The following is a 26,247-nucleotide window of genomic DNA, read 5'->3' on the forward strand; positions in this document are numbered from 1 at the left end:
CCCATAGAAAATTTGAATTTCGCGCCTTTTTCTACTGACAAGATTTGCTTGACCAACTATATAAAACAAATTTTCTTTGGCCTGATTTTCTCCTATACTAACCTATAATAAGTATAAAGATCTAAACTAGAATGCGAATGCTGATCAGTACATTACCAGGCGAGTTAGCCTCTCGTCTAACTGTGATATGGATCCTAACGAATTTTTGACATATTTTTGCATTTCTATCGAGAACGATTTTCTCTGCTCTATTCAGCCTGATAAAAGAAGATAATCGTTTATTTGATAGAACATAAGATGTTAATATGTATATAAAAATTCAGTTCTTTACATGTCTAGCCGGAATTTCAGCATATAAAAATCACAAAAATACCGCAAAATTATGAAAAAAATATACAATGTGTGTCAATGTCATTTTACTAAACTAACTGACCAAAGTTTGAGCTCACGGTTTTTGACCACAAACCACCAATAGGTATACGAATAAAAAAAAATACTTGTATGGCAGCCGGGATTGAAACTAGCGTCCAATCGGCGCACGCGCCGCCATTGTCACTGCTGACCAAAAGTATGAAAAACTATTATTCAATAATAAATTATTGTGCGCCAGAAGGGTTAACTTTAGACGGGCTGTTGCTAATTTAATTACAGGCGCCATAATTGGATAACATCATGTTTAGGGAACTGAGAGAAAGGTCCTGGGTATGTGATAGCAATATGAATTATAGTCCGACAAGAAATAGGGTATTTGACTGGGTCAAATCAGTTTCTTTTTTCAAACTGTCAAAACGATTTTGCTACTATGAAATTTATATGAAACACTAGCATGTGACGTTACAATCAAATTACCTACTCTTTATATTTTTATAGGGGTGTTAAAATAGAAATTTTGTCTAAAAACAACTGCTGTCTACGTTTCTCTATTAATCTTCTGGTGTTTTATTTCATGCATGTTGTAAAATAATTTATTTTTAATACAGTCAAATACACTATTGTAGAAATGTATTGAAGGCGCCACTTCTTACGTAAGTGTCACATTTTGACAGCTGTTAGCTAATTCGCCTAACGTCAAGTAAAAACTCCTTACTATCTATTATTTGTCTCATTACCTGCTTTTACCCTTTTCATTATCCTAATTATCCTAAATGAATCGTAATTGCTAGTTATCTCTATGGGTAGGAAAAAGTGACACCTAACTGCAAAAACTAGGTTTTACAAAAAAAAATATATATAACTCATTTTGAGTGACAGTTTTACAAATAGCATTTACATTAAATAAATACTTACAAAAAATAAAAAATAAATGGTTTTTGACGAATTCTCATGGCCTCAGAAATGCGTGGTTAAAATCTCTCGGGTTCGTCGTGGGCATCTTATTCGTTTTAAAAGATTGGTTGTGCGTTATCTGTCTATATCTTAAATAACTGAACTAAATAAAAAAAATCCCTCCTCCGTTAAAAATGACCATTTTAAAACGAAAACACCGTTTTTTCGTAAAAAAACCTCGCATCTGTCCCGCATCCCTCGTTGACAAGCGTGTACAATGTTCGTGTATACAATAAGTACAATACAAATACAATGTAATGAACAAGAGGGCTCTGTCTAATACAGTGTACAGAATTAGATATTTGACAGCGGCAAAAATAATGATTTAGGCATATTTATCCTATATTGTCTATGTATGATACGGACCACGATTTTTCAGATTTAAAAGGTTAGTCTACAAAAGTTGTCAATGCGAAAATAACTATTCAATATGTCTGCTACCTAACAGCCGAATCTTTTTTGTTGAAATTTTAAATGGAGATAATGAAAATGTTATTTGAAATTTAGCATTGAGTAACGGAAAAGGACGTAGAATCCGTATAATTCGCTGAAAGTATAACATTAACCTGTACAACAATTCATATATGTAGGTACCTACTATAGTAGTAACGCAGTTCTTTATAATCGTATGGTAATATAAAAATACAAGCTAAGTTAACTGCATGGCATTTGTGATAACAAAGTGTGGCTATCTCATCATTAATGGAAATATTATGTTTGTGTTATGTTCAAATCGGTACTGACTGCCTGAAAACTGGCTGTGGCAAAATTAAGAAAATACGTTTTAGAACAAAAGAAATGGACACTGGCAAATCAAATTCAATATGCAATGTGTGGCCTGTAATAGGAGCAAAAAATTAAGAGGCCGTAGTCGATTTTGGAGCAAAAATGTAAAATTGATAGATTTAGTCGTTGAAATTATACACGTTTTGTTACGTAATATCTAAATAACAACTATTGATTTCTATTAGCACGTCTTCTCATCTTGCCTTTTAATAATGAGGTCGCGAGCGTGCGTCACCGGTAATGCATGAAGAGAAGGGGCAGTTTTTAAAAATTCATCAAAAAATCATGGTAGTAAATTATACAAATTGATGTATAAGAATAGTTTCAGCGAATGTTGTAGATTGTTTAAGTATCAAAATTACGTTGAAATTAAGTCGATTTTCAGAGAAATTGTCACTTGTTTTGAAGTAATTTCTGGAGAAAATTGATTTCGTCTAACTTTCATTTACACTACTTCAAAGTCATAATAATAAAAATGTAGTCTGATAAACGTCAAGTACAGGATATGTGTAATACAAAATTACCATGTTTAGCAGTCCAAACTTTACGAAATTTACAAATAAGAGCGACAAAATCAGTGCTTTACGCGCGTTTACCTAAACGTCCATCAGAAAAGCAAACATTACTAATTTAGTGAGTCTGTTTTCAAAAAATTGATCTGATAAAAGGTGAGATAAGAAGACGTGCTAATAGAAACCAGTACTTGTTATTTCAATTAGGTAACAAAAGGTGTAAAATTTCACGGACTAAATCTATCAATTTTACATTTTTGCGACTAAAATCGACACCGGCCTCTTAAACTGTAGGCTGTACTCCTCATACCGACCAACATTTGTTCAGCGACTTTTAAAAATAACTTGTGTTTTGATTTTTAATACACTTTAAAGTTTTTTCCAAGACGCAATCTATTTCGAATTTTGTTATGTTTAAGGTGTGACAGGCAACGTCAATCACAATGATAATGGCGTACATTGAAGATAATATTTATTTTGTATGAAAAATACGATGTCTAAAGTCTTCATTATTTTTAAAAGTCGCTTAACAAATGTTGGTCAGTTTGAGGTGATAGCCTACAGTTTAATTTTTTGCTCCTATTACAGGCCATACATTGTATAGTTGGTCAAACCAAATTGGCAGTAAATAAGAACCAAAAAAACTATAAGTACTCATCCTTTTTTTGGGTGCTAGTACTAGTGTAAGACGAAGATAGTATGGTTATCTCTGTCTATGTTTGAAGTGGGACAGTCCTTTGACAAACTATAAAACTATTGTCAAATGAAACAATCAATTTGCCGAAAGGGGTTTAGACAGCACTGTGACAAGTAAACCGACGCTGTAAGTGTAGTGTCCCATTTCTTTTCTATCTATTGTAAAATGGGACAATGGGATCATTGCGATAAACCAGTTATTAATTATAACGATTGAACACAACAGTTTAAATTCGATTGAAACCTGACAACGATTTCTCTGCATGGAATTTTGTAACATGTGACAAAGTGAGGAAATGTCATCATCAATGCCGAATATCTGTGAAAATATGATATGATAACACTCCTTCACTTTATTATGTTTAAGGCGGTGCATAGCTTAAACGTACTACTTTGATTAAAATTACCGAATTTTGCTGTTGACCCCCATTAGTAGATTGTTAACCAAGGGATGAAAGGCACCCATTTCTGTCGAGGTAGTTTGGCGCTCGAACGCAGTGAGAGCGTCAATAGTCCGAGACTGAAATGGTGTTTTTCGCCTGAGTTAAACACTACTTTTCATTTCGAATACGAGGAAAGTAAAATACATGGGCATTTTAAAAAAACCGACTAAAACTTCAGTAGTATTTCTTGAGGGTACTTTCAATTTATGTAAAAATATCGTTATTAATGGAATGGGGAGTTAATTATCAGAAAGAAATTGTACAACAAATCCACTTAAACCAAAATTTTCATTGCTTATCATTAAAAAAAAGAAAAAAACGTAGGTAAGTACTTAGAAATTTTCCCATAGTAAATTGGGAATGTTACCGAGAACGGCAGAATTCTATACTAAAGCAGAAACGTATCATTTTCTGCACACCTTTTAGAACAACAGCGACCCACTTTGAAATGCAAAATATATATCAGTAGGTAATACAATTAGGGCCGAAAATACGTCTGTAGCGTAGCGTAAAGCGCCAATTTGTGCGATACCGTCGCACGCGCCGTCATATGGACTATAATAATGACTAGCGGTCGCGGAACAAGTTATAAGCTTATAGGTCCATCCACACCGCAGTTCTACTTTTTGTAGGACAACCTTTCCAAGTGTTTTTGCTACACTAGGTATAGTCACCAGCAGATAAGTACATCACCACAAATATCTAAACACGCCTCTATTTTCAAGTTTATGTATTATTTATTATTTAAATCTGGTTCATAATTTTATATCAGATTGGGACTAACCTTTTTTGTGTAGAATTTAATGCAAATTTCCCAAGGATGGTACACATTTTCCAAGATGGCTGCGATTTCTCGAGGTCCCCAAATGTCAAATAGTGTGGACATGAAAAAGAGACCTTTAATTAACATATGTATTGAATTTCATAACTGTCCAAGAGATTTCGAGGTTAGTCCTAATCCGATTGTGCTAATAATACCACAGTAAAGAAAAATTACAGAGTATTTGGCCCTACTTCGATGTTTATTTAAGGCGGTTCCCTGAGCCAGAAGGCGAAAAATCTCCTTATATGATCCTGTTTTTCTAAGAGGCGTTGATATTCGTAGACGTGAAAAAAAATATATGTAGTTCTTGACTATATTATCTTTAATATCATAGCTTCCGATACACGAATTATGACACTTCGCTCGATACAATTAATTCCCAAAGTAACCTCTAACTCGGACTTTTAATCCAACTTTACTCGGTTATTTATTATGTGATACTATAAATAAAAAAAGAAGAAAAAACAATCTTAACTTAAGTAATAATTTCATAGCTTTCGAATTTCGATATTGTGGGGTAACGTTTTTAAAATAAATAAAAATCGACAAAATTCGATCAAAATTGACACTTGGCGCGCATGATCTTTCCCGTTCTTTCTTGCGAAATGTGACAGAGACAGCGGAAAACCGACGGAATGGCCTTAAAGCTGCTACAAGTCACCCGCTCCTCTCTTATGTCTCACTCCCACACACTATACAATACTGATGCGTTTTTAAACGTATACACATGTACTGTCAATTATTTCATTAGTTACAATTTGACAGATGGCGCTGTGACAGTTTCATCTGTAAACCAATTGCCGGCACGTGATGGTTGTACAATTATAAATAATTATAGGGGGGATGTGAAATGACGTTAAAATGTAAACAAACAAACTGGTCTTATGTGGACACTTAGAAATAATGTCAGTCAGTAATATGCTTACGCCTTAATTTCGTATCAATTAATTTTATATCAAACCGAACCGGCTGCGAATGACGCTATTAAGCTTAGAAACAAATTAAAGTGGAAAAATTCACTGTCTTGGATGGGACTTGAACCTACGACCACCGGATCACTAGCCCGATGCTCTTCCATCTGAGCAAAGATAGATATAACTCCGTCCCAGGTAGCAAAGTGACGTCAGCGACGTCATATTAACGTAATAATGACGTCATAATCAGGTCGCTGACGTCATAATGACGTATAAATGCTACCTGGGGTAATAGATGGATACAGTCTAAGGAAAAAACGTGCCTCGAAAATCACGAAAATTTGATTCTCGATCAGATTGCACCACTACCTTTGGCCTACTCTCGTATAGAGGGCGTTGACGGTTTCGTTTGTTATTTAACAATTGATCTGTGCAAAGATAGTTGATCTGAGCTACCAAGACCTTATATAAGGTGTACACCCAATACAGTGAATATTTCCACCATATTATGAGCTTTAGGGAGGACCTACCCACATCTACCTACCGTAAGAGTGTTTTACTTCTTAATCGGCTACCAGAGTTCCAAGTCGTCATATTGGAAATTCACCAGTATTTATTTATTCATTTATTTAATTATTTAATTCATAAGCAATCAACAACCACAAATGTTATATCGCTCAAAAATCTTATCGGCATGACAAACATAACAATATCAATTTCTCCACAAATTATTTTGTGCAAAAAATGTCAACTAACACCTTTCTCCACATACCTTGGAAATAAAACATCAAAACCGCTCTTCTAAATAAACGGACTTACGCCAAAATGCTTCTAATATATAATTTATTAGTTTCGCAAATTCCGGACAAAAAATGGCGTTTACACGCGTGTGTAATGCACGTGGGAGATTAGAGATTAGACTGATAAGAGCGGCTACCGACGTGGTACGAGTAATACAATGGTTCCGTATCGATACTTTAGTACCCAGCTTACTGATTTTAAAGTAAACATATAAACATAATCGTTAGTCACGTAAAATTGTAACAAAATTCCAAGTAAGTACCTTCAAGTATTTTATCTTCCAATAAAAAATAATTGGCCAGTCAAGAACCCGGTGTTACGAAGGCCTCAGAGTGACAACACCGTTATGGCTTTGCGTTGCTTGTCTGTTCATTGTTAGACACGATAGCACGGGCCGTGGCACGCGCTCAGAGACAATGGCACACAATGGCCGACCGCTCGCACAAAAGAAACAAGGGCTTTTGTTTAACAGGTTAGGGTCTTAGACGTAAAAATTATTTGAGAAGATTTATACTATATCTTCTATTTTTGAACCAATTCTTGTACCATTTAACGAGTTATTCTCGTATATTTATATATTTCGAGGATCTCAGAAACGGCTCTAACGAATTCGATAAAATTTGCTATAAGGGAGTTTTCGGGGGCGAAAAATTGATCTAGCTAAGTCTTATCTCCGGGAAAACGCGAATTTTTTTAATTTTTAAGTTTTCCGTTTGTCTCCAAGATATTATAATTAATGTAACCTGAGAAGGTTTAAGAAAAACAATGAAAAAAATGTGTTTAAGACTGATTCCGTAATTCCGACCTTGATCAGCTTACCTCTTTTAACCCCCTATAATTCCCCCTTAAATAAGAAAGTTTTGATTTAATCACAGTATTAGTGATAGTAGTTGCTATCTGTTCTAAATTTTAGGAATCTACGCCCAAAAAATAATTTAATATTTGTAGTATATATTTAGTAAAATTTTCCAAAATACCTACATTTTACCTTCTTTCGGAACCCTTTTGAACCTAAGTAGTACCTTAAAAACTAGTACATATTTACCAAGTAAAAGTATTAATATATAATTGGTCAAACTAAATTGTCAGTAAAGGTCCTTTAAAATAATAACTTGAAAAAATTTACAGTAAACGAGAACAAAAAAAAACTTTTTGCGCGCTAGTATATGAATCTCTATTTTTGAAATGAGACAGTCCTTTGACAAACTATAGTAAGGATCCCTAAAAAATAATGAACAAAATCAGAAATTGCCAATTTATCGCAAAACCGATCTGTACATTCGTTGATAGGGTGTTGCAACCTTGCAACTGCATATTTAATATTCCCTTTTTGGGAACATTTCGCGTAATTGCCATGTAAGAGTTGTAAGTGCCAAACGGAATATTTTATGATATAACGGTATATTTTTAGAGTTTTAAACAATGCTACAGAGCCACGCTGTTACATCGTCGGCCAAATCCAATGTTTAATTAGTTTTTTTGTCTGAATGCACTGAATCTCTGAATCTGAATTTTTATGTATTTTGTTTTTTTTTGTCTTCTTTTATTTATTAGTTTCACAGTGCCTTGGTTTTACTGTAATGCTGTGTTACTTATTTGGGGCAATTTCTATAAAAAGGGACCTTATTGTCGATGGCGCTTACGCCGCACAGCGTTGCGCGGCATTGTATTTATATCGGAGCATCGTTTATAATGGCGTAAGCGCCATCGACAATAAGGTCCCTTTTTATAGAAAATACCACATTTGATCAATAAAATCAATAAATAAATAAATAATAGCTCGCTTTTCGATGAAGGAAAACATTCTGAGGACTAACTCTAACCGGACTAATCCTAATCCTAATAAGGTATAGTTTCTCATCTGGGTTGGAAGGTCAGATGGCAGTCGCTTTCGTAAAAACTAGTGCCTATGTCAATTCTTGGGAATAGTTGCCAAGCGGACCCCAGGCTCATGAGCCGTGGCAAAATGCCGGGACAACGCGAGGAAGATGATGATGATGACAGGAGTTCACCTGCGTTAATAATGTATTAGAGTGTCATTATAATGTCGTTTTTTCATAGAAATTTGACATAAATGATGACTTTGTCACACTTTATAATGACAAATGCCATGCAGAGTTAGCTTGGTCTAAAGGATGACTCGCTCTAGACCGGGCCGGGACCGGGCCTGAGCTTCCGGTGCTCCGTTTTCTATGGAAAGCACCACGTGATCACCGATCAGCCGTCATCAAAAATGACATGTCGGACGCCTCGGCCCGGGCCCGGCCCGGTCTAGCGTGAGTCATCCTTAACTCTATATTACAATTTCATACATAAATTTCTGATGCAATGAAACTGAATATTTTTGATCCATTAGGTCCTGGGTCGAATGGTCCTGGGTTCGAATCGAGTAAGGGTATTTATTTGTGTGATGAGCACAGATATTTGCTCCTGAGTCATGGGTGTTTTCTATGTATTTAAGTATTTATATATTATATATATCGTTGTCTGAGTACCCATAACACAAGCATCCTTGGGCTTACCGTGGGACTTAGTCAATCTGTGTAAGAATGTCCTATAATATTTATTTATTTATTAGGTACTATTGCTGATATGAAAAAAAAAAACGATTAAGTAGTTAGAGCAGCGATAAAGACTTGTACAAGCACCACTAAGTAAACGGTGCCTTTTCATAATAATTTAACGTTTATCTTACACTTACACTCTCTGTCGCTGTAATTATTGAAAAATTAGATGGACTCGACTCGACCTATACCTACGCCTACACATATAAAATTTCAATTATATACGTATTGATTGAGTTGTTGAGACATAGTTATATCTATCTTTGATTGAGATATGCAAATTGCAAAGTCATTCTGGTTTTAGGGAGCCACGGTCACGGTGCATAAAATAGTGTGCCTACAAATTTGGCATGCCATTAGTCATAATTCATTATACCACTTGATATTGATTTTACGGTTAAAAACCACCCTTATTGCACTAAAATTTAAAATCTGAAAGTTAAAATTCATACGTGTCTTTATATATAAAAATAAACCTTAGAACTATTGGCATTTACGCCCATTTTCAACGCGCTTCAATATTAAGTTAATGTGACGTAAGTCCCATTTTGGCGTAAGCGACAATCGCCCTAAGTTACCCGTTTTGAAAAGGACGCATATACCTTTTGTGATAATATATCATTGGCTTAGCCTCTGGCAAAACGGTATCATTGTCAAGTGATTATCTCTATAAATATTGTATTTAAAGGGTTAGCAAGTTAGCATTATGGGTGATATTATAATAGTAATGCACCCGCGAATTTTAAAACATGAGGAATAAAAATGTTTTTTTTTTTTTTGACGTGTGGTATCTTACTTTATTATTGCATTTATATACGACCACAGAATAGATTACAAAGCTGGTGGTCACGGGTATAATTTTTTTTAAGAATAATAATTGACCGAGCGTTTGTGAATGCCCGTTACAGCTTGGGCAAAAATGCTTTCGTAGGTATGTTCGGAATAGTCCGGATGTTCTCCTCTACAGGTCGCATTTCTCAACCGATTCTCGTGAAATTATGTAGGATTACCCATTTTTCTACTATAGCCCTACCATTTGGGGCATTTTCTATGAAAAGGGACCTTATTGTCGACGGCGCTTATGCCGCACAGCGTCTCGCGGCATTGTATTTATACCTATATATAAGCATCATTTATACTGGCGTAAGCGCCATCGACAATAAGGTCCCTTTTTTAGAAAATACCACATTTAAGTATTTCAGACGGTTGGTGTAAGTACGCCACTACCAGGCAGGCCACGTAGAAGTGGTCAAGAACTTTCAATCCCGTTTTTACTTCCTTAGGCGTTGAATTACGGCTCGTCTGATGGTAATTGGTCACCGTAGCCTATGGACGATTGTAATTCCAAGGGTGTTCCATTCGCGTTGCCGACCCTTTAGAAACTTGTTCATTCCTGTAAACCTAAGTAGAAAATAATTTAATTTCATAGATAGTCGAAATTAAACTATCGTGAGACATATTTCAAAATATTTAGATCAGTACGGTTAAAATAATAATAAAAGCGACTAAAAATAATAGTGAGTGAAACCGTACTGATCTAAATATTTCATAGATAGTATTTTAATTTGTTCTTAAGAGTTGTTCATTCCTGATTTGAAGAACCACGTATAAGTGTGTAGTCCATCTAGGAAACCTTGGCAGCGTGCTCATTCAACAACGGAGCGCCCGCGGCAGGAAATTCCTTTGAAACCGCACAGTGTGCGACTATTTGTGACGTTTTCAATTAAAAGGTACCACATTGTATCTTTATACGAAAAACCTGTCAGAGCGTCCCTACGGCAAGCGACAATGTGGTACCTTTTGCTTGAAAACGACACATTTAAGTTAAAGGGTGTGAGGATAAACACCCTGCGGTAATTGAAAGCGGCTGTCCTTTCTTAGTATCTCTCTCACACACTGTTTGAAGAATATGTATTTTAAAATTCCAAATAGGTACATCACTACATCGGACCGCGCGAACTCGCCAACTATTACATAAACCAAAGAGGTTTACAATAGTGGCATGCTGGCAAAAGTTGTATAAATATTTAAAGTGAATAAATAAATTAAAAAAAAAAAAAACAGTATAAAACAAAGTCGTATTCCGCTGTCTGTCTGTCCATATGTATGCTACGATCTTTAAAACTACGCAACGGATTTTGATGCGGTTTTCACCTAATTATCAATATAGTAATTGTTGTGGAAGGTTTTAGTGAATAATTTGTAAAGGTTTTGTAACCCGTGCGATGCCGGGGCGGGTCGGTATCTAGTATATAAGTAGGACTACCTTCACCGGTTAACCTTACCTGTAAGTTTTCTGTCAGTAGATACTAGACATAGCTCGCAGAATTGCAAACCTTAAGTGGCAGTGGGCGGGGCACATTGCTCGCGGAACTGATGGCCGGTGGGGCCGGAAGGTTCTGGAGTGGCGTCCGCGTACCGGAAGACGAACTGCCGGTAGGCCTCCAACGAGATGGAGCGACGACCGGGTGAAGGTCGCGAGCCTTGGAGGAGGCCAATGTCCAGCAGTGGACGTCTATCGGCTGACATGATGATGAGATACTAGACACTAGTTATTTACTTTTATATATAAATAACGCGTCTGGCTTACACATTTAGATAATGTAATATTTTTTATGATAAGTAATAAGTAGGTATGTTTTACTTTACTCGCCTTTGCCTTCACCTTTTTTCGTCTTTGTATGTATCTTTTAAACCTTCATAACAAAACGTAATTGAAATAATTGTGTCGTTTTCGATTAAAAGGTACCACATTGTCGCTTACCATAAAGACGAAAATTACTTGTATCTTTATACTAAAAACCTGCTAGAGCGTCCTTATGGCAAGCGACAATGTGGTACCTTTTGCTTGAAAACGACACAATTTTAGCCGCTTAAGCGTGAAATAAGAACAAAATTGATAGCCTTTTGCGTGAATAATATTAGTATGGATTATTCGTTTCCACTTAAATCCTTTAAACAAAAAGCCATATGATAGTCAATTTGACGATCTAACCAAACAATGCGATGCTATTTATCTCCCATATAGCTTGACTTCAAACAGCTAGCTTAATTAACATAATCCAAAACATTTCAATATAACACACTATTGCACAACGAATCAAACGGTATTACTATTATACAATTATAAACCTTACTGTGAATGAATTTGAAGTTAAAATTTTAGTGTTTTTTGATAAGGGCCATTTTAATACGCCCTTTTACTTTCATACATCATAATAGAAAAGGTATAATCTTTGTTTATTGGCCATGGAGGAAACAATAACTTTACTAAGTACGTATAAGCTACACATACAATAATTTGTTTTGTTATTTGACAACAGGGCAATAAGACTATTGGCGCTTACGTCAAAAATCGTTACATTTCTAGTGTTGAAAGTTCCTACGTAGAAATATGCATTTAAAATGCTACCCTATTCATATAAGAAGTGAATACAAAATCCAGTTACGTGCATATTTACGCATTAAGTTAAAAAAGACGTAAACGCCAGCGTTTGTAACGACTTTTTCGCTGAAACACATATGGACTTACGCCGTTTTAGAATAAGGGTTATGTGAGGTAATAGACAATGTATTTTTAATCGTGACTACGCATGAAGGGGGATCTAATGGTGTTTATCTTTACACAAAGTGACGTCACGGGGGTTCGAAATTATACCAGAGTTTTTTTTAGTAAAAAAAAAAACATTGTTGATATAAGCTTTTTTCGCCGTAATAGATAGATGCTAAGTGGATGTGCGGCGTTAACAGTCTCGATAAAATCCGTAACGAGTACATACGAGGAAGCATGGGCCTGCGTAACATCAGGTAGCATTTATACGTCATTATGACGTCAGCGACGTCATTAAGACTTCATAATGACGTCATTGTGACGTCACTGCTACCTGGGTGCATCTCCGATAAAATGCAGGAGAGCAGGCTGCGATGGTACGGTCACATAAAAAGAAGACCTTCTGTCTACGTAGGAAATTTATCACTACAACTTTCCATCCCAGGTCGAAGATCCAGGGGCAGACCCAGAACAAGATGGAAGGATGCAGTGCTAAAGGACATGAGTGAGTGCAAGTAAAGTTATCCGAGCACGATGTAGTGGACAGGGCGAAGTGGAAAAGATTAAGCAGGAAAGCTGACCCACTACCATTTAGGATATGGCCGCTGTGAAATCATATTATTTATATGAATAAACCCTATTTTTCTAATATCTTTAAAGCTAATGCAATGAGGGCTTTATATGGTCACCGCAACTGTTTTTTAAGCAACCTTACAATGACTTTACACAACAAAAAATATAAATAAACTGTTATTATATCGGTGATAAATGGAAATCCTATGACTTGCATTCCTTTTGGAACTTTCATGTAGCATTCAACGCAAAACGGGAATATTGAAGGGTTGAAAAGGTACCACACTACCCCACAAATATTACAATTGTGCCACGTAAGCATAGATCCACTATAAAAATATTATTAAGTGCACGACGTACAACCGCCGCGGACACTCGTGCCTGAGGATGGATTCCCAAAGAATCCGAAACATGTCGCCAAAAGCGACTAAAAATAATAGTGAGTAAAAACCGTACTGATAAATATTTTGAAATATGTCTCACGATAGTTTAAGTGCGATTATTAAGTTCCTCCGGCTTACCGTCCCTAGTAGTCCGTAGTGACCCTACAAAGCCAGGATGTCCCGGGTTTGAATTCCGTTAAGGGCATTTATTAGTGAGTTTAATCACGAATAATATTTATCTATACAAGCTGGCTAAAACATAAGTGCATTATCGTTGCCAGGGAGGTTTTGGGATTATACTAAGCAACTTTTACTCCAACCAACCCCGATAACGCGAATAAAATTTGGCTGTTTTTTTTATGAAATAGGAGGCAAACGAGCAGACGGATCACCCGATGGTAAGCAATTACCGCCGCCCATGGACACCCGCAACACCAGAGGGGTTGTAAGTGCGTTGCCGGCCTTTAAGATGGGAGTACGCTCTTTTGTTTCATACATTTTGAATGGTCCATTTTCTATGGAGGGGTAAAAAATTTTTTTGCGATTTCGTGGTTGGTCTCCTAGTAAAAGTTCCCATATCCCAAAACCTCCCTGGCACCGGGAATGCACTTATTTTTTAGCCACCCTCTATAAATCGGATAGAAATAGTATAAAAAGTAGGTGAGTTGACCGTGACGTCATTCTGTAATGTTTCATATAAATTACATATTAGCAAATCGTTTTGACATTTCTAAAGAAGAAAGCGATTTGACTAGTAGGAGTATTTACCCCATTTATTTGTTTGTAAGCGCATATAAAAGGGATAATATACCTTATAGTTTTAACATTTTTAATGGCGGTTTTCTTTTTCAAGGTTTTAGGAATGTAAATACTTAATTGGGTGTAACCAAGTGTACCTGAATGTATTTATTTATTTATTTCAATGACCCTAAATACCACCTGCAATTTATTTTCTGAGAATTGAGATATTCTGAAACTCTTACATTATAACTTTTGATTTTAGAGACTAGAACCATAGAGTAACTTATACTAGAGCGGTACTTTCATAGTAAATTTTGTAACCCCAGTAAATTCACTGCCATCTGTCGACACACTTTAAAACTAAAAATAAATATTTATAAAAATACGATAAAATGTATTTAAATATGGATAAATGATTTTTTTATTTGCATTAATTATTTTTATATGATTTGGACCCATGTTCTTTCACTGGTATGCGTTAAAATTATAAATAACAAACGAAACAGTCAACGCCCTCTATACGAGTGTAGGCCAAAACTAGTGGCGCCATCTGATCGAGAATCAAATTTTCTTGATTTTCGAGGCACGTTTTTTCCTTACTGTATCCATCTATTACGGAGTTATATCTATCTTTGCTAGAACAGATAACACTGGTATATTATTGTACTTGTTCCAACTGTTATTAGTAGTGCCATCTGTTAGCGAGTAGCTATACTAAGTTACGCCATCTTGTAGTGGATAGCAGCATTAAGTTACGCCTTTAGGAAAATGGAGAAGCTTGGAGAAGCTTACAAATAAAAGGGTCCTCATGTAATTAAAATAATCTCGAAATCTATTGTAGATTGTAGGTTATGTAATTTCAACTTAATAATTATATAATGTCATCTAAAATTTGTTATCTGAATTCGCTTATTGCCTTAACAGGGAATATTACGCGAAACTCTGCGTAGGGGGCGCCACTACCACAATCTGAGGGTCTACCGCGAAACAAGAAAATCTAAATTTCGTTATCTAACATCTCTGTCACGCTTGCATATTCGAGCGATAAAGAGGCAGATAGCGAAATTTCGGATTCGCGTTTTCCCGGTGGCTCCTCTGTATACAAACCGCCTTGATGCATCAATTTCATATTTTATTATCTCTGAAAACTTGTCAAAAACCTGTTAAATGTACAATAAGTATAAGTTACTCTATGGTTTACTAAAAAGGCTGGTGCTAGTGCTGCACTCTGCTGGCAGAACATTGCAGTAATATCATATCGCCTATTGAGACTGAGCGACGTGAAAGAGGGACTGAGTAGTTCACCCTATTTACACGCGCCATCTGTGGACGAGTAGCAAGACTAATGCACTTACGCCATCTATTAGAGGATTTGAAAAGTTTCTAAAGGGTCACGGTATATTATCGAATTTTGGTTAAGGATGGTATTGCAACGGTGCAATTTCTTAGTCCAATTCCAAAGTGTATTTGTGTCTCACATTTTGCTTAGAGAGTGAGACGCAATGCACATTGGACCAAGAAATTGGACAGGTGTAACACGATCCTAATGAAAGTAATTATAGTTGGTAGAACAAAAAAAACTATACTCATCCTTTTCTTTTGGGTGGTAGTACTAGTGTAAGACAAAGATAGTATGATTCTCTCTGTCTATGTTTGAAATGAGACAGTCCTTTGACAAACTATATAAGTTTTATTCTGGAACTAGCGACCCGCCCCGTCTTCTCACGGGTAGTTGAACTAATTTACACAAAACCTTTAAAAATTATACATATATAAACCTTCCTCTTGAGTCACTAAACCGAATCAAAATCCGTTGCGTAGTTTCATAGAGTAACTTATACTAGATCGGTACTGTCATAGTAAATTTTGTAACCACAGTAAATTCACTGCCATCTATCGACACACTTTAAAACTAAAAATGAAGATTTATAAAAATAAGATAAAATGTATTTAAATATGTAGTTTTAAAGATCTAAGCACATAGGGACAGACGGACGGTATTTTATACTATATAGTGATAGTGATGGGTTCTTGTTTTTTTATCATGGTTTTTTTGAAATGAAACTTTTATTCTATCGCCCCAAATTTGGGCTGTCTTTATTAGCATGCCGCGTGATACATTACAGCATTAGTAAAATCAGTAAAATTCTACTTTATTCCTAGTTCTTAGTTCTTAAGTTCAGTCTTTAAAATAAACATACGACTTTTTGTTTTCGAACGCACATACCGCTTTTCACATCACCTATGACGAAATTATTATGTTCCCAAATATTATTTAAGCTAAAAAAAGTTTTTGAAGAAACGAAATAATATAGTGTCCTAGAACAGAAAATTGTCACTTTGATCCCTCCTAGCAGGGGTGAAAAGTGCCACTATGATCCCTCCTAGCAGGGAAAGGCCCTTTTTCGAATGGATGATATGAAAACCCTTTTATAGACCCCCGAGGAGAGAAAAACCGGCCAAGTGCGAGTCGGACTCGCGTTCCAAGGGCTCCGTACATTACACAATTTGTTACAATGTACCTAAGTACCAACTTTTTGAGAAACGAGAGGTCTTTAAAAAATCGGTAGGTGTCAGATCAAAAACTAAGTAATTTTGTCCGACTCACGCTTGAAAGCACATTTCTAATAGGTTTTCCTGTAATCTATAGCAATATAGATAAAGAGCTATTTTGTATAGTTTTTTCAATTTTTTTTTGAGGGTTCCGTACTTTTTAGTAAATATTTGTTGTTATGGGGATCTTTTTAGTATATGTTATGTCAAAAAGGGACCCTATTACTAAGACTCCGCTGTCCGTCTGACCGTCTGTCCGTCCGTCTGTCCGTCTGTCCGTCTGTCTGTCTGTCTGTCTGTCACCAGGCTGTATCTCATGAACCGTGATAGCTAGACAGTTGAAATTTTCACAGATGATGTATTCCTGCCCAGGTAGCAAAATGACGTCAGCGACGTGATAATGACGGCATTATTACGTCATAATGACGTCGCTGACATCATAATGACGTATAAATGCTACTGGGGTGTTGCCGCTATAACAACAAACACTAAAAACAGAATAATATAAATATTTAAATGGGGCTCCCATACAACAAACGTGATTTTTTTGCTGTTTTTTCCGTAATGGTACGGAACTCTTCGTGCGCGAGTCCGACTCGCACTTGGCCGGTTTTTTAAATATAAAATAGGTACTAAAATGCAAAATACAGTACGTAACGGCCCCCTTTTTTGAATATCTATCAATTATTTACCAGTGGCGCTAGTGAGCACGTTGAAAACGTAACATTTTTTTTAGTAATAAAAATACTTGTGACCCTCAAAGCTATCAAATTATACTTACAGTCACAACGTAGGTGGCGACTATAACAAATAAACAATAACTCACGAAATTCCTCACTGAACATTATAAAATACTTCGAAACTTCACTTAGACAAGGTCCCATCTTCCAGTGACCCGTATGGAGATGCACCCGTGTCCAATTAAGGCGGTTATCAAACGCCGACATTACGCGGGGACCGCGGGGTAATTTACTTAGGTAATGATCGTAGATCATAATTTCGTTCCGTGTGAGGCTGCTCTAGTGAGTATAACATTCGATTCTACCACAGAAATTGTTTTTGTTTTTGAAATAAGCTTTTATAGCCGACTGTTCTTTCAAACCACCAGCGAAAGGATATACCATAAACAAACAGAAAGTGTTAGTAATCCCGTGAACATTTCGATGGTTTTAGTGTACGTCAAAGTGAGGATGTCTTATGTAATTATTTTTAGAAGCGTCACCCTTTAAAAGTGTCACTTTTATCTCGAACTATACTCACTTGGGTTTATACGCGTTGTTAATGTTATTAATACCTAAAAAAAACTAAAAATCTATATCTAAAGAGGGTCACTGGGGCATAGTGCCATACTGGCAGCATTTCCTCGCTGAATCGCAATCTTCATCTTTAGATTTAAGAATATTGCCGTGCCCATGTAAAACAAACTATTATGTAACACCTGTAATACCATGGATGCAATAATATATATGCATTTCAATGCAAATAAGTATTATTCTAAAATTATATTAAAAAACTAATACTGTACGTAGTAAGAGTAATAGTTGTTTAAGTATTAATTGAAAGATTTATGTACCCCTATCTTAATGGATGCATATTCAACAATACCAGGGATAGATATAACTCCGTAATAGATGGATACAGTCTAAGGAAAAAACGTGCCTCGAAAATCAAGAAAATTTGATTCTCGTTCAGAGGGCGCTACTAGCTTTGGCCTACTGTCGTATAGATGGCGTTGACGGTTTCGTTTGTTATTTAACATTTTTAACGCATATCAGTGAAAGAATATGGGTCAAAATCATAAAAATAATTAATGCAAATAAAAAAAATCATTTATCCATATTTAAATACATTTTATCGTATTTTTATAAATCTTCATTTTTAGTTTTAAAGTGTGTCGACAGATGGCAGTGAATTTACTAGGGTTACAAAATTTACTATGACAGTACCGCTCTAGTATAAGTTACTCTATGGTATTATTCTAAAATTATATTAAAACACTAATACTGTACGTAGTAAGAGTAATAGTTGTTTAAGTATTAATTGAAAGATTTATGTACCCCCGTCTTTGCATATTCAACAATACCATACAATACGATGTAACTATTAGTATTTAAAAACTCAGTTTTCTTATTTTTTTTTCGGTGAAAACAGGGTCGCGTTATATTTTTTTATGCAAATTGTACTTATATTTTGCCCTCAAAATAATATTATAGCAAAGATAGATATAACTATGACAGTACTATGACAGTACCGCTCTTAGTATAAGTTACTCTATGCTTTATGTGAAACCATAAAAAAAAAAAAATTATACTACGTCGGTGGCAAACAAGCATACGGCCCGCCTGATGTTAAGCAGTCTCCATAGCCTATGTACGCCTGCAACTCCAGAGGAATAACTATAGGACCTATTTTGTCGTATTTTTTAGACGTAAATCACGCTGCAACGACGCGACGCAACGCTCCGAAATTTTCACGCCGATAGCGGATTTAGGGCGTGGAAAAAATGAACGCATATTCATTTAATGTGCCATTTTACGGACTAAACTAGATATTAAGGCCATTTCAACAAGTACCGTAAAAATTAACTTTATGGTCACTTCTCACAGTCATTTCCTGAACCCTAGTGTAGTTGTTTACAAACGTCCCGCTTGGCGCGCTGTTCAAAATCCCATACAAAATGAGACAACGCAAAATCGTATCACGTCACGCTATCGAATGAAATGTACACTAGGGTTACTGAAAAAAACCGGCCAAGTGCGAATCGGACTCGCGCACGAAGGGTTCCGTACTATTACGCAAATAACGGCAAAAAAATCACGTTTGTTGTATGGGAGCCCCACTTAAATATTTATTTTATTCTGTTTTTAGTATGTGTTGTTATAGCGGCAACAGAAATACATCATCTGTGAAAATTTCAACTGTCTAGCTATCACGGTTGAGATATAGCCTGGTGACAGACGGACAGACAGACAGACACCCTTTGGGTACGGAACCCTAAAAAATGCGGATGTGATTGTTGTCGAGAGTATGTTATTTACGTAATAGACTTTTTAATTTTAAGAGAGGTATTTTCTAATTTGTTTTTTTGGGAATGTTCCCTTATATCCCTAAGCTAGTGTACCTACGTAATAGGCGAAAAACACGCGAACGCGAAGCGGCGCGGCGCGGAGCGGGGTGAATCAATCCTTTGATACCTATAGAAGTGTCCTACGTGGGCGATCTCGTTGCGAACGCGAACGCCGTGAGCCCGCCGCGCCGCGTTCGCAAGTTGTTCGCTACATACAGGCATAGAGTAACTTATACTAGAGCGGTACTGTCATAGTAAATTTTGTAACCCCAGTAAATTCACTGCCATCTGTCGACACACTTTAAAACTAGAAATGAAGATTTATAAAAATACGATAGAATGTATTTAAATATAGATCAATGATTTTTTTTATTTGCATTAATTATTTTTATGATTTTGACCCATGTTCTTTCACTGATATGCGTTAAAATTGTTAAATAACAAACGAAACCGTCAACGCCATCTATACGACTGTAGGCCAAAACTAGTAGCGCCCTCTGAACGAGAATCAAATTTTCTTGATTTTCGAGGCACGTTTTTTCCTTAGACTGTATCTATCTATTACGGAGTTATATCTATCTTTGATACAGGCCATACAGCCTCAGGACGAATGCGGACTTGACTCGTACATCCTCGTCATACTTTACGATATCCTCGACCTTCGTAAGGTAGTGTAATCGGGACACTTACAGCAGCGTCATCGGTGATGCCGGACGCAGCTAATGGTTGGGACCAGTCTGTTTTCAATTTATCAATCATCATCATCATTCCATGCAGACGTTATAGTGTCATCCTAAGTTGTTATGTGACGATAGATATAGGTAATAATTAGGTATAGGCAAAGATAAATAGGTAGGTAGACATACATCAGTTTTGTTACCGTAGTCGTAGTCGACATCCAGCGTCAAATAGTGGAATTATCAGTACTACTACTCGACTCAATATCTACTTAATTCTCTTTGGTATAGGTAAAAAAAACCGGCAAAGTAGGAATCGGACTCGAGTTCTAAAGGTTCCGTACATTACACAATTTAAACAATGTATTTTTTATGCGAAGCGTCTTTAAAAAACCCGTAGGGGTCGGATCAAAAACTATGTAATTAAGTCTGACTCACGCTTGACTGCACATTCCTAATAGGTTTTCCTGTGATCTATAAGTGAAATGAAAATGAAAATGAAAAATGAAAATATTTTATTTCATTAATAAAAAGTTACATTACAAGGTAGTAGGTTGGGACTTCCTTTTAAGTATATTATTAATACAATTTTATCTACATTAAATGTGTGTGTGTGTGTGTGTGTGTGTGTGTGTGTGTGTGTGTGTGTGTGTGTGTGAGTGTGTGTGTGTGTGTGTGTGTGTGTGTGTGTGTGTGTGTGTGTAGGTGTATGAGATCGTGTGTGTGTGTGTGTGTGTGTGAGTGTGTGTTTGTGTGTGTGTGTGTGTGTGTGTGTGTGTGTGTGTGTGTGTGTGTGTGTGTGTGTGTGTGAGTGAGTGTGTGTGTGTGTGTGTGTGTGTGTGTGTGTAGGTGTATGAGATCGTGTGAGTGCAGGTGGAGGTGGTGAGGTGATGTGATGTACTAATCGGCACTTGTTATATATAGGTACTGTGAAGCATAGAACTATGTATATATAAGTAAAGAACTATTTTGTGTATTTTTTTTTTAAATTTTAGACCCAGTAGTTTCGGAGATAAAGGGGGATGGTAATTTTTTGCCTCTTTTCTTGAATAACTTCTAAACTGTTGGTCCTAAAATTATAAAAAAATATATTTGAGATTCTCACAATGAGCTCTTTCATTTGATATATAACACGATATAGTTAGAAAAATTTATTTTTTTAATTTTCTTATTTACCCCCCAAAAGTGGACCCGATGTTTAAAATTTATTTATTTACGTTACATGTCCGTCTTTGGGTCACAAACTTACATATGTATACCAAATTTCAACTTAATTGGTCCAGTAGTTTTGGAGAAAATAGGCGGTGACAGACGGACAGACAGACAGACAGACACACGAGTGATCCTATAAGGGTTCCGTTTTTTCCTTTTGAGGTACGGAACCCTAAAAATAAAAATACTTAGTTAAAAATACATATTTTGAGATTTTTGAGTATTGTAAACCATACTACGTATTATAATGACGAATATTAGGCAAGTAATAGGCGGAAAACCAAATTGCATCCACACAAAGATATTACCTTTGCCTTCTTGAAAACGTCCATTTAAGTAAAACTCGGTACTAAAGGCTCTTTCACAACCGCAAAACATAACTTTGTAAAGACCTAGATTGATGTTTAAATGCACTTCTAAAGCATAATACATAATCTACTATCACATCTCTACCGTGGGAATGGATACAAAGAAAATAAATATCTTCAACATCAAAGCAACTTGTAACTTAACTGTATTTTACGACCTTTCGTTTTTGTGTAAAACTAAACTAAAATCAAATTTAAGCTCTATTTCAATTATTATAAAGTCCACTTTTAAAGTGGAAATGAAGCGATGCGCTTTAAAAGGTTTCAAGTCCCTAACGGACTTACGATACATTTTCGTTTAAAGCGGCATTGTGTTGCTATAGCCGTCTCGTTTTTACCTAAGAGTTGGTACGACATGCTCTCCTTGTCTCTCCAAATTCGTGACTGCGATCCTGAGAGCGTTCGTAATTTAAAAATTGTTGTTTTTGAGTTTTTTGACAGACAAATGAAGGTTCAGTTTTGTAATCGGCCATTACGTGCGTTATCATATAAACACACTAAATAACAAAAAAAACCGGCCAAGTGCGAGTCGGACTCGCGCACCGAGGGTTCCGTACATTACACAATTTAAACAAATGATTAAAAAATTTTCGAGTTTCAGTTCTATGTATGGGGCACCCCAAAATTTATTGTTTTTTTTTTATAATTTTGTGTGAAAATCTTAATGCGGTTCACAGAATGCATCCACTTACCAAGTTTCAACAGTATAGTTCTTATCGTTTCGGAAAAAGTGGCTGTGACATACGAACGGACAGACAGCCAGACAGACATGACGAATTTATAAGGATTCCGTTTTTTGCCATTTGGCTACGGAACCCTAAAAACGTACCTTACGCAAAACACGGCAAATAAATTACGTTTGTTGTATGGGAGATGGGAGACCCACTTAAATATTTATTTTATTCTGTTTTTATTATTTGTTGTTATAGCGGCAACAGAAATACATCATGTGTGAAAATTTCAACTGTCTAGCTATCACGGTTCATGAGATACAGCCTGGTGACAGACAGACAGACGGACAGATTTTTTATTTTTTTCCTTTGGGTACGGAACCGCAGATTTCTGCGGCGCCGCGCCGCAGGAATTATTAGGTCCCTGACAGTGTCAAAATTCATCCAACATTGGGAAATCCCATTTTTATAGAGCAGACCTTCGACAACAAAACAAATAATTTATGTGAATTAGAACATACATAACTATGAGGTTGTATGACTAATGACACAGTCTTAAGTGTTTATAGAATTTAGACCTTCCGCGTCTGATAATACAGTCGCTTTTTCAGTTGGAGAAGTACCTTCGAATACCATACTCACGATTCAAGGTTTACTTTGAGTCGAGGTTACATTTAATATGTGTACAGTCACCATACATAGATATAGTATAAACAAGTAGTTATAGACGCGCCACCGACCGACCGGGGGTAAGAGAAAGAATATTCATATAAAATTTGGGCAGCATAGGATTTTTTCTCTTTCACTCTTATAAATTTCGGTATTTCGCCATCGCCTATATGATGCCACCCGGTCGGTGATAAGGACAAAGCATGGCACTATTTTCTCTTACCTCTTATAGGAATCGCAATAAGACTATCTTTCTCTATCAAAGAGTGTCAGGCCTTTGTCACCATCAGATATATCGGACCGGCCGAGGTGCTCAAAAATATCTGAACACGAACTCTAAACCATTGAAAATAGAGGTTCAGATACTTGTGAGCACCTTCGCCGCTCCGATATATCTGATGGCGACTGTAATATTATACAAGGTTGAAAATTGTGAGCATATTTTTGTAGCGGACGTATTTAAAAGAGCGTAAGTCCTTTAGAGTATCTAAACAAATAAGTCTGTTATATAAAGGTTGTATTGTTTTTCGTGTTTTTCTACGACGCAACTATAGAGCGCGGCATTGTATAGGTAGCTTTAAAAAAATGACCTTGCTTGTAATTGGTTTTTACCGTAGACATAGTAAATACAAGTAGTTATAGACGCGCCACCGGGCGACCGGGGGCGAAATGTAACTACGCAATTTATCCGGTTTGCATGTCCAATGTCTTTTCTCTTTCGCTCTTATAAGTTTCTTCCTGCCACAGACAGCTAAATTGTTAACTATAATGGGGTTGGCAACTGTGAAAGGTTTGCATAGATGGCGCCATCATCATTTTCCTATGAGGGTTTAAAGGTTCTAAGTGACGTAGACGTTTTGTTGCCCACCGTTTTTATGGTAGTGTGGGTAACAATGAACCCGTCCAAATTACGTAGGTTGTTTTTGGTACGTTGTCAGGAATGTTAAAACGTGTTTTTAATTTTTCCCCTCACTAGCTCGGAAAGTCGTCTTTTATCCTTTAAAACAAGCGGGGAATAACGCATTTTATCCACTAGTGGGGAAAGTAATTTGACCTTGGATGGAGCGTGTTTAAGTAGCTTTTGACAGATAACAAAACCTAAAATGCTCATAATAATGGTTTGTTCGATATTAGTTATCATTAAATAAATGGTTTGAGAATTTAATAAAAAATACCAAATTTAGCTTTATTTAGTGATTTTAAGTCATTAACCTTAAATTCCATAAGAAACATTTGTTTTTTTTAATGATGTTGAATGTAATTCTGAACGCACAAATTGAGTCGATGCAATTTCAAAACGCATCGTCAGAAATGTCATTGTCAACATTGTCAACAAAAAAATTCTCACCGACACGTAAAAATACACAACTTCCAGTTTTCTGTTATAATATCGTATTATCGTAAAAAAATGAGTGATTTCAGTGATGAAGATGATCTAACGCCTGTGGATGTTGCACTTTCCTCGATATAGTGAGGGGAAAAGTTTTATGTTACACACGGGTGCAAATGTATTTTACTTCTCGTGTGTTAAAACACTCGCGGGTAAAATACAACTTTGCACCCTTGTATAACAAATAACTATTGTCGCATTGCGTATGTTCTGTCCCTCAGGGGTGCACGGGTGCACATAGATCTATTAATTTCCATATATTTTTAAGTGTCCAATATATTGTGATAGTATAGTTGTAACTCATGATCATGAAATACAGCGTTTCGTGAACCAAAGATTTCCTTTGACATGATTGGTCATTAGGACCCAAGGATGGATTTTTATGTAGTGTAGGTTTCGACTAGATTTTGTTATAAAATTCAACATGTGTCATCATCCCTATTCTTCTGTCTGTGTATTTCAATACAAAGTTTAGTTCAGGTGTTTTGTCATTTAGATTCTCGTTTTGTATCGTTCTCCATTACGTCTGATCTTATCTTTATATCTGATCGGTTGTTTACAAATGCTCACCGCGCGCGAGCGATTTGGCTCAGACACCCACAGATCTAGAACGCAGCGTACTACGTAGGGTACGTAGGCGAACAATACGCGAACGCGAAGCGGCGCGACCGCGCGCGGCGCGGCGCAGCTCGGGGTTAATCAATCCTTAGATAGTTTTGATACCTATAGTGTCCTACGTGGTACGTGGGCGATTTCGTTGCGAACGCGAACGCTTTTGTTCGCCTACGTAAGACTAAACATTAGTGGTAAATTTTCCGTACAAACGTTATAGACATTTTCCTATCTGGATTTTGGCCCTATGAATATATTTTTATATGAGTCAATATACTGTCCTGACAAAAATGGCTATAAACATAGGTAGTTGCCACATACTCTTTCCCGAGTCAAATAGGCCCCAAGTCTCGTAAGTGTGAAACAGGACCAGAACTGGAGTCCCCACGTTAGTTGGCATTCGATGTTCAGTCCCTTACGTGTGTACAAACATTCCCTGCTAGGGTGACCATGGTAAGGAGAGTCCTTTAGATTATTCATTTTGTATAGTTCGTTTTTTTAGCATTAGAAAGAAGGTAAGCGATCTTGACGTGTTTTTTTATTAAAAATCACTTTTGAAAAATAACAGATAATATGTTACAATTATAAATCATATATATACAATCTTTTACATTATTTTGCTTTCATAAGTAATAGAATATCACATGAGTCCTGCATATTTAAAACATTATAATATTATACTTTGATTGTGTACCGAATTTATAATAATGCATTGTAATTTTAATAATTTAATGTATATGAATAATAATGTAATTTAGAATAGCATCGTTATGTTATTACTCCGAGTGTTATTACTATGACGTGTAAAATTGAAATTTTATTAATAAATGATTGTATTGTATGAACTAATTTTATTACAGCGTTTTTCAATATTTTTCAATAAAAAGAGTTTGTTTAGGTACCTTCTTCTAATACA

Source organism: Cydia strobilella, chromosome Z, assembly GCF_947568885.1.
Source record: "Cydia strobilella chromosome Z, ilCydStro3.1, whole genome shotgun sequence".
Lineage (NCBI taxonomy): Eukaryota > Metazoa > Arthropoda > Insecta > Lepidoptera > Tortricidae > Cydia > Cydia strobilella.